The sequence below is a fragment of the Lytechinus pictus genome, chromosome 10, assembly GCF_037042905.1.
Source record: "Lytechinus pictus isolate F3 Inbred chromosome 10, Lp3.0, whole genome shotgun sequence".
In the NCBI taxonomy this organism is placed as follows: Eukaryota; Metazoa; Echinodermata; class Echinoidea; order Temnopleuroida; family Toxopneustidae; genus Lytechinus; species Lytechinus pictus.
Window position 1 is genome coordinate 29756356 of NC_087254.1, and position 11438 is coordinate 29767793.

Here is an 11438-nt window from a genome sequence, read left to right on the forward strand (position 1 = left end):
TAGCTTTCCTAGCGAAACAGATACCCTTTTTTCATTATTTTAGTGTTTTTGACACCCTTATTACGTTACGTAGGTAACGTGCCCTATCTTGAAAAAGACATGGTATCCACTCGTCAATGTAATTCCCCCCCCCCCGGGAATCAATAGCAAGATAACCCCGCTTAAAATGTGCTGAAATCCTTGTGTTTGATTGTACGCAAGTAAAGATTTGCAAACATTTCTGAGAAGTGTTGTTTCAGTTAACAAGCTTTAAAGAAATCAAAAAGGAAAGAGCAAACTTGTTGACTATGTTCAAGGGCTTCCCAATCTCATTTCCTTGTTCGTTTCAGAATCCTGAACGGTAATGGGTGATAAGACGAGAGACCCACCTTGGTTGAATTACATCGGGATGTCATGGTAATTACAGTTTGCCCTCGTAACTGAGCTCTTCCATTGACGTCAATCATGGCCAACAAACGTCCAAACATTTTCTCATCCCGGATATAAATTCATGAATAAATTCAAATGGCCGTTTCAGTTTGATCTGACTCTTTTCCAGTGGTATGTGCATGGAGATGGCAGTTCTGATATAGGGGAGGGGTTGGATGGCCTAAAGGACAAGGTGGGTGTCATTTTCACTTGATTTGATAGTATGGCTGTTGGGGTTAGACGGTCCATACCTCTTTTTTTATTCTTAATTCTTCTCTTTTCTCCTTATTTTCCTCTTTATTCTTTACTTACAAAACATAATTACCGACAACTTTTCAAGAAGCTTGGAGTCTATTTGTATTATTATGCCTTTGTCAAGTTTGCTTTCACTGAAATTCACCAGATAGGCCTATTTTGTACGAATTAAATGCGTGAATAATGAGTCATTAAAAATCATTTCCATTAAGACTTTTCATCAAAATATTTATAAATATATTTAGAAGGGTAGGAAAGATGTCTCTTACTTGGAAGATGATGATTAATGTGATAATGAAGAAGCCACTAGGCATGTATAACCAGACATCTGATGAAGATATGAAACGAGACAGATAAAAAAAAAATGAAGGGAGTCGAAGCCTAATTGGTTTTCATCATTCAGTTTTATAAGTATATTTATATGCAAACGATAATGAATCTGATTCCCAAAGATAACCCCCTTTTGGAGGGGGGTGGGTTTCAGCTTAATCCCGTGAGGTGAAACAAAACTCAGTTTGATATTGTAACTGGGCCTACAGATATAAATTTGATCTAGATGCGTTTGAGATACTCGTTCATGCAAATTTGCCCCTTTTATTATAGCTCAATTTCTCATTCAAGTTATGGTCTATATAATGCTTGCCATCTTCTTATACATTTAGCTTCAACAGATTACTTAGGTTTATGAAGGGACTGCGTCAGTACCAACCATGCCCTCTAACTGGAATCGCACGCTTGGAGAAAACCTGAAGTGCACTCTAAACATCCCATCTTCGTAATGTCCATTTCCCCTTGCGACAAGATTTTGATAGGTTCGAAAACAGACCCTATGTTGTCTTTTTTAAAATCAGACCATAACATGCCTGCAACAAATTGAAAAGAAATCATAATGGTGCACATTGTTTGCACAAAAAATATGAACCGAACAACCCGTGGTATTATGGTTTAAATTTATGACAGGGGCCCCCTACACAATTATTTAGTTAAATACAATTTTCATAATAATCATAATTTAGGCCTACAAACAAAACGATCTATAAAGGACCGAGATTCCTGAAAACTGTGAAAATACATTCCAGTCAGTATGTATTCATATTAAATGAAAGGTGTATCAGGTAGTTTGAACCTTCTAACCTTTGAAACTTGACTCTTTGCATCGACATGACTGACATTTACATCCCTTCTTATTTAATTGTCTTATTCTTAACGCTTGCTTCTGAAGACTATTATCAGGGCAGCCTTTCAGAGTGGCCGGTCAGAATAAAGAAACGTCTAAAACATTCATAAAGCACTTCACGTAGCCACTTTAAGCTTCGAGTACACACTGGTAATGGTAGTTTCTTGTTTTCTTAAGGCCTATGTTTCGTTGAAAGCCGCCACCTAAATGCAGCGAATTTGGTCTCTCCTTTCTTTCACAGCCATTCTACCCTCTTCCGAATTATCAAAATTTTCTTTATCGTGTTCATGCCAGCTGATGCGTGTGGGTGGGTATTAATGTAGCTCTAAAAGCTAATTAAAACAATTTCCCTCAAAATTAATTCGCAATCGTTGAGGGCCCTGAGGGGTCTTATTGTAGAAATGGAAGACTGATTCTGAAGAAATACCTCATTATTGTGTTAACATTTTAGAAATATAATTATGACTTCAAAGAGCTATCGAAGCTGTTTACCGAAAAAGCGACAATAAGCCCAAATCACCACGGATCTTTACACCTATTTTTTGTGAGCTAAACTTTCAATATATCCTAACCTTACACACTATCTTATTAGGAATTTATGAATTCATTATGATCTCTTTGTATTTAAATCTTCATTGCCTAAAACAAGTTTCTGCTCCTATCGGTTTCTTATTACATTTTTAAAATTATCTATTTAGCGTATCACATACCATCAGGTGAATTTCGCCCTACGATTCCCGGTCAGCAAAGATTGACGTTCCTTTCCATTAATCCTAAACATGCCTAACATTTACTAACTTCATAATAGTTTTTTTTTTATTCATGTCCATGAATAGCAATAATTAAAATCCATTTGAACTATATATCGTTATAATTGTCGAGAACAACCGTTGTTTTGTAGGCCTATGCACAACATTTATGTATAATGTCAATGTCTTTGCAACTAGACAGCATTATTTTAAGATGACCTAAGTTTTTTTTCGTACTGGCCCGTTTATCATGTTTATAACTTTAATTTATATTTCTAAGCTACCGAGCTACCGATGTTCTTGACAACCCAAAAGCTTGTCTGAGATTTGGAAGATTGTATGCAAATTGGATCCCAGGTATATTAGCTTAATTAGCTAAGAATGCTTAAATATGGGTTAAAACAATATATCGACATTTTATATATGAATTTCCAGGAAAGACAGATCCCTGAATTTTAATCAAGGCTTGGTATTAGTAAAAAGATCTATTCTATGTGATCGGTTTCGGTTTGAATGAAATTTTCGGTGTTGATGGCATTTTTATGATGAAATTTTCTGAGGAAAAGGTTCGAATTTGACATGGGATTCGATGATTGTAACGTTCGCTTCTGAACTTTCAGTATGAACCCTTAGTACACGCTGCTGAAAATTTAATTGAGTTTGACCGAATAACGGAATAAAGAGGCCTGGTAATAAGGATGCCCTGAATATATTGGAATTTCCATCTCCAGCTATAACGCTGGAAGAATACCATTGCTTGCTTCCTAAACCATTCATGTGTCGAGTCGATGAAACACAAGACACATATTCTCCAAACAAGGCCTTCCAAATTATTTTAACACATTATTTATAATGAGATTCAATAAATGTCACTGTTTTTTTTTCTTCTAGTGCGGCCCCATGCAATCTGGCATTGACATATAGGGGTTGTTTGTTCAAGAATGAGAGGATACAAACAATGAAAAGGGAAATAATGCAAATTTGTGTTCCTTTTAAAGGGGGTGCTGTGATTTTTTAGTGACTAAAAAAGGTTCTTGCTCCAAAATGAAGGTAATTTTGGGTGCTGCCTTTGGTGCATAACATACGCATCATCTCCAGAAAAATCTTGGGGGCGCAGTGCCCCCACTGCGATAGGCCATGGCAGCCATTATATAGATATCATACGATTCTCAGTTGTCAAATTTTAACAATAATTAACTTGAACGATTTTACTGGAAGCAATGGGTACATTGATCTAGAGCGGCGCCACGTGTGTGCGGGGTCGACCGCTCCTCATGATCCCACCTCAAAAAAGAGACAGAAAAGGAAGAAAGAATAAAGAAAGATGAAAAAAGGAGAGGTCTTGGTCTTTTAAAATCTGTAATTCCCTTCTTATTCAAATGAGAAAAAATAAAACCACGTTAAGAGAGTCTTGCATCCCCCTACAGAAACACTGTGGTATCGCCCGTGATATAATTAAACCTCTAATCTATCGTCGTCACTCGTCAGACTTCACGGAAAGACGTTGAGTTGTTATTTTTTCACATTCGCCATGCAGAAGGCATCGACCATCCACGTAGTATCATTTATCATCACTGTCGTCATTATGAAAAACGTTCATCTACTTCAATTACATGTCAAGTGGTTATATCAGATGTAGATATGAACTTATAGTAGTGAAAAAAATATTTAAAAAAAAGAAGAAAATGGGAGAAAAATAGTTAAGAAAGCAAGAAGTACACGACATAAAGAGATTTTTGCCGTATAATGCCCCTTTGATTCAATTGAGGAAAATTAAAAAGTAGCACATACTATAACAAATACGCATAATCTCACCATATCCCAATTCATATGGTATACCGTCCAATAAGTAAACAGTAGATATATATATAATTTTTGATTTGTTAAAGGAATATTTATACACACTGTATAGTCACACCATCAAAATGACCATTACTCCCTTCTATTCGCAGTTAAAGTTTCCTCAATTACATGAAAATTGCATTCTAAATACATCGTATATATTATAGAGTCATCATAATAAAAAAAATCTTCCCTTTCCCATAAATGTGATTCTTGTAATAACAAACAAACACGTTAAGGACCTAATATACAGCTAATGTATCATTAGTGTTAGTACCGAAGGATAATGCTTTCAATGAGGTATACAAGAAAAAGGCTATTACCTAGAAGCATTGCGACAAAAGAAGTGATTTTCCACATTCTCTGCGGAAACTCGTGGCTTGCATCGAATCAAAGTGTACAATACAGGAAGGATGAACGTAAAGCCATCAAAGATTTAACGAGCTCCATATATGCAGCAAGAAGGGGGAATGTTTTATGAATATAATAATACCTGGGTATAATACCCGCTACCTACTCCTTAAAAGCCCCTTTCACAATAATCATTGGTGGTGCTATTGCTTTACAACCCTTGCAATTCTGTGCAACATAAAGTGTGACCAAATAATGATCGCAAACGATCGCACGAACGCAGTTATCATGGTTATAACACCAAAATGTCGTGATTTCTTATGCTATGCCATCATCTCATCCATTCTAATGGTTGTTATGTTAATTATAGTCCGACTCGATAAATCTGGAAGACAGATTATCTTATGGGCCTCTGGAAAATTTCCAGCAGTACTCTGAAGAAAGTTCTTTGGGGGAGATAAAGATTGATATCTAAACACCGCTATATAAACATTTCTCAGGAGTTGCCTCGTGGGAATCATCAATTTTGAAGGAGTGTTGATATAGCCGGGTAAACAATCAGACACACATCTCTTATTGTCAGAATGAACGTGTTCTTTAGTATTATCCCCTTTAGGCTTTAGCGTCTGTATTTTCAAAATGAGGTACGATATTGGTATAGGTAATTGTAAGCATATCCTAGAGAGGGATAGAGGGATGGTGGTGACGTTGCATCCCCGGATTTCAAAAGTTTCTTTTAGAGTTCATTCTTTTCAGTATAAAAAGTATGCCTACTTCCTTCCAAATTGTGCACCAGATTCTGCAACAAACTACCGAAAAATGATATAGAAAGAAAACATGACATGTGATCACCTCGGTTGTTCCACTTCCTCGCGTCTGTCTTTGAACACCATTTAATGGGGGGGGGGGTAGGGGTATAGTATCCTAAATAGCTTTTAATCTGTAAGAACCTATTCATGGATCGAAAAATTTGCTTTGATGAAATTTCGAAATAACATCTCATGTTTGTTTGACTTCATGGAAAATCATTTTAGACCATGGTGTTGCAGAATTAGCCCGAAATTCATCCTCAGAAAACATCTCTTTGCATCAAGCTTTCCCCTCCATGGGCCCTTCTCAACAGTATTGTTCTCTGAGTAATTGTCAAGTGTGACAAAGAGAGCGTGAAAACTAAAAGCATGGCGACCCCTTCCATTTATCTGTCGCTGTGATTATTTTTGCAAATCGTCAAAGTCCCACTCACTTACATTACCATCATGCATCCGTGCTTCTCCGTTCGAATTAGGAGTCAATCCAATCTGTTCGTTAAAAAAAAACGGATTCCATGCTCATCTCGGAGTTCCAATATAAAATTCTTTTTCAATTCAATTCAATATATTTAACCAAAGCATTAAAAATACAATAACATGATACACATACATAAAATCCAAAAATATTTACATTGGTACAATACATCAAATAATGCTTGGCAGGAAGGAAGCAGCCAGAAAGGAAAAGACCCTTATAACGGCCGACCTTACAATATAATTATCATGAAATGTTATATAAGTACCTAATACAATATTACACAATACAAATACAAAACAATAACAAAATTTGGGGGGGAGTAAAATGAAACAAATTAAAGAAAATGAACTCACAGCACATGATAATTAGCAAGAATGATTTCTCTGGATCTATTTTGAATACATTAAACGATCATTGTACCCCCTTAAGCATGATAAGTGTAGATGGCAGAGAATTCCAAATGACTGGTCCTTGATAAATGACAATTTTTTGAGAAAAAGATGTACGTAAGAGATGAGGATGAAAGTCAGTAGAACTTCTAGTACTATGTTTATGATTACAGAGCCAAGACAGATCATGGTATTTGTATAATGAGGGATCACTTTTAAAACGATTAATGAAAATACCGCATCAAAAACTAAAACCATATCCATAAATCAGGGAGTTGTTCCCTGCACAAATTGATTTTCTTAACCCGAGCGGGGAAGATCTGGAAAGGAACGGACAGTTGATTTATTCAAGTTATGGCTTTTCACTAGTGGTAAATTCGGTCCTCACTCTCCTCTAAACCCCAATGTTCACCGCTGCCTGCCCAAAAAAAGTAAAATTGGTTAATGTGTAGTATGACAGCAAAGGGAGATGATGCGCTTATGAATAGATGATGGGATTTCCCTTATGCACGGTACAATTCCTGGTAACTGATATAAAATATTCAAAGATATATATACACATTCACGAGGCGTTCGATTGCGTTCTTGGGCGTGAGGGACACGGATGGGTCTATATTAGGTAAATATTGTCCATTACCATGATCACAATGACATGGGTGATACTCAGAAACTCAGAGCTGTTTGCCTCTGGAATGTGAAATAAAAATAGCCCTCGTCAATTCAATTGCCATTTTATTCAATATATAATTTAATTTGGAAAGAATGAAGATAGGGGGTAAATATAAGAGAAACGAAAAATGACGACCGGATGGCTTGAAGAACTTTGATATTTTTTAACAAGTTGGTTTAAAAATGAACCGACCAATTATTTGTTAAAAATGTATAAATTGATTTTGCATGCAATTTTGTTTTACCCAAAAGTCAGTTGGGTTCATATCTGAAACCAATATAGGTTCGAATGTGGAGTCCATGATCAACACTTAACAGTAATGATGAGGGTAACGCCACAGTGATACGAATTATCATTGCGTTTACGCAAGATGAATAATGTGAAACGAGCGGCCTCGTCCTTTGTATTAAGTCGTTAAGTCTAATTATTACACAATTGTTGTTTTACATAAACAAAGGGCTGTTATAAAACAAAGAAGTTGTTTGTATAATGAACCTGAATCGCACGATATACATCAAACTTATTAAACTGAGGATGATAATGGATTGTGCACATACATGTATTTGCCGACGAACAAAAGAACAATGATAATCCCTGGAATTAGATACTAAATTAACTATAAACTGGAAATCATGATGAAAATGCATAAAGATAATGATAATTATGATAATGGAGATGATGATCCTATACCGCTTATGGAGTGCCACTGCAGCATTGCCCTGGGAAGATGCTCAAGCACCTCCAAGAAATTTTGGTGGTGCTGCGTATATAACTTCCACTGGAAATCAGGTTGATATGCTAAAATGTTGAATTTTTACCAAAATCACCTTCATTTTCAAGCGAGTGGGGTGACCGACCCTATGATTATTCAAGTGAAATAAAAACACAGAAGAAAAAGGGAAAGAAAAAGAAAGAAGAATGAAGATCTGATAAGATGTTTGTCGTTTAACTCCGTAGGTATTACCCCAGTTGCTTAAATAAAGAGAAAATTATTTCACACGTGGGTTGGGGATGTATTGCCCATCTATCATGCTAACATTATTATACAATCCTAGCTGTATCACTCTGATCATAATACAATCATTGTGAGTGTCTGTTATGAAAACGCCATTGAAGAAGATTAAAGAGATTTATGGTTAGTTCAAATACATTTCGAATTTTAAACACCCTGAGGTAAAGTCACAGGAATGCATATATAGAAACTACGGTAAACGGTAACATACAATCTCACCTGATAATGAAGATGTTTCTCGAAACAGCTATCCCCTTTTTTCGATTCTTTAATGATTCGAATTACTATTTCACGTATCAGGAATTACGTTGTAAAATTTAGATTATACCGATTTGTTTCTCCCCTTCGTAAAGAAAGGTAAACTGTTTATCACAAGAGTTTTCCTGGTTTTGGTTGTCCTGTTTTACTAAGTCTAAATTTGTGAGCTTTGTCTATCTATTCCAATCCAGGCATCCTTTGAAACTTCCAGTCCAGTTTCACAAGGGAAAAGATGGTTAAGATCGAATGTAAGTTGTCATCAGTGTCGTTGTTTTGTAACCGGGTTACTCAAGTCAATAACGGCATCATAAAGAGACTTTAGAATTAAATGAACAATGTTCAAGGCATCGAAGCACTGTTTTCACGAAATCATGCAAGATTTGGAGTAACAAGCGATGGAAATTGATCGAATAATTCTCATGTTTCCGCGACGAGAAGTTAAAATATCAACGCCGGCTCTTCAAACACGAAGCGCGGTGAGCGAGTAACTCGGGGATGAACTGCGACAAAATGATCACATTTTGACAAGAATCCGATCTAATAAATCCGACAACGTGGAACTATCATCCAAGATATTAGGAACATAGTACTTTGAAAAAATATGTCCGATGTCACCATCTACATGAAAACTGACAGCGAATTTTCAACTTCTATTGTCGAAATGCGTCACATTTCGAAAGCACGTCAGAATGTCTTGTAATCGTCTGCTGTTTTACCTGTCAATCTTCCCCAGCAATATATTCGCGCGCTGTATCCACATCTTCGGTTGACGAACTTCGATTGTCGTAGTCTCTGTGAACAGGAGTTTGGTCGTTGTTATATGACAACATGACGTGATTAATGGCTATAGCCAGTGCCATTTGAATATTGGAATGATAAGAATCTCCTCGGACAAGTATGTTCAGATAGGGTCAGGGGCGGAACATGGATAGGGTGTTTAGTAAAATGAATATATCCAGGCACCCATCGTACTGTTCGAAGATGCTGTATAGTACAATTATTGTATAAATCAATTAGCATGAAATACCTTCTGTTTTACCACATTATTGTAAAGCTTTTTATACCACGATGAAAGTTTATCAACGACTTATTTGACAATTATTTAGCAGATCATTTAAACAAAATCTTAACTGCCTGTTGAAAGAGGTAGTTGATAGATCCAGCACCCTCACCTACATTGTTCAATGGTTAACACTGAAAACTTTTTTTTTTAATCAAGACTTAGCTTACAACTCATGATGTGTGACTGTTCCCCTCACATACACAAATTGTGTTGCGATACTGATAAGGATTAAAATATTAAATTATTCAGTGTTTATTCCGTACATTAGTAAGAATTAATAATTGCGTCATTGTTAGGTAGTCTATAGATCTGGACGTTAGTAGTTATTTGTTTGGAAACCCCCACACTCACACAAGTGAAAAGAGAGAGAACTGTATTATGTGTGAGTGTAGGGTTTTCCACAGGCACAAGCACGGATTTGGCTTTTTTTTCAACAGGGGGGTTTGACCGAGAAATTTGACAAGTCCCCCCCCAAAAAAAAAAGAGAGGAAAAAAAGGATTTCACTACTAAAAGCAGGTCATTATAGTATACCGAGAACTTTGAAAGCACACACACAAAAATGATTGGCTCCAAAATGTAGGTCTTAACTTTTTTTTTACTTGGCAGCCGAATGGTTTCACTACCAAACGCCGGTCTTTTGAAAAGCACAAAAAAGGGGTTGGCTCCAAAACGTAAGTCTTTACTGCATTTTACATGGCAGCCCAATGGGGGAGGGGGGGTTAAACTTCCTACCCCTCACCCCCCCCCCCCCCCGCCACTGTTCCAAACAAATAACTACTAACGTCTAAATCTACTAGACTTTACATTGTTAAGTGTGGGGCATTGTAATATGAAGTATCTCACCGGGTTAAAGCATAGGGAAAAACTTATAGGCCTTGATGTGGAAAAGGGCAAGAGACGTAATTAATCAAGTATTCCTGAGCCAGTTAGCTTCATCATCTTGACAGCTCTCATAGTCAGCATCAACAACATCATCATCTTCATAAAGTAACACCAACCCCTTGCCACATTCATCACCATCGTCATCATCATAATTATCATCAACATCGTCATTATTGACATCATCCCCTCATCATCATCATCATGAACATTAGTATAACTACCTATTTTATCTCTCATCTTACTATAAAAGTCATCGTTATAGGTATACTGTGTTGATATAATTTAGTTTATATCTATATCACATTTACATCCCCCCCCCCCCCTCATAATATGTTTATTTACTCTTTCAACGCTAAGTGCACGCTTTTTTTTGAATGAATTGGATGATCTTCAAGTAATTAAATATTGATACTCGACCTACACCTATTTAACTTGACATTTCAGTCAAAATCATGTAATGTTTCTTTCATCTCATCCTTTTAAATACCAAAGGGGTGCTATCAGATATTTTTAACAATTTCCCAGAATTCAATTTTTTCTCATTTGGTCGACTATACTTTTTTAAAGAATAAAGATTAAAAAATAAAATAATTTTGTTTTTGGCTGGGATTCATCTGACTTCTTGAATATATTCAGTGCACAGATCATGTACCAAATAATTCATTAAAATTCACTTTCCATGTATTATAATACTCGTCTTGTCCTGTTCTTCTCATTTTATAACAATCAATTTTGACATCTTTTTACCTCAAAATTAAGATAACTTGCATGTGGTGAATGAGATGGTAATCGGAATTTAATAAAGTATGGTTAAAATAACTAAACCATCGCTTTGTGAATACCAGTCTTTAACCTGGAATATCTTTGGCATAGCAGTTTTCACCCAGACAAGATTATTGTTTTAAAAGGTTTCTTTACCCTTTGCTCGATTGACTTTGTAATTCATGCCTCGTATTAATAATGCACAAGAGGACTTGGTGTTACTTATACATAATACCCACGAATACCAGAGTAGTGTTTTCAAAAAGCTGTTCGTAGTCTATGCACGACTCTTTACATAAATGGTGACCTTTTCAACCGTTACATAAGATTTA

At 36.1% G+C, this 11438-nt stretch overlaps 1 long non-coding RNA gene across 1 annotated transcript; it reads left to right on the plus strand.

Moving 5' to 3' along the window:
• Nucleotides 1-318: 318 nt before the first annotated feature.
• LOC135155866 (uncharacterized) lies at nucleotides 319-11034 on the plus strand. Its single transcript, XR_010294987.1, has 2 exons — nucleotides 319-601; nucleotides 8590-11034. It is a non-coding gene; the product is annotated as an uncharacterized LOC135155866 (long non-coding RNA).
• The last annotated feature ends 404 nt before the right edge of the window (nucleotides 11035-11438 follow it).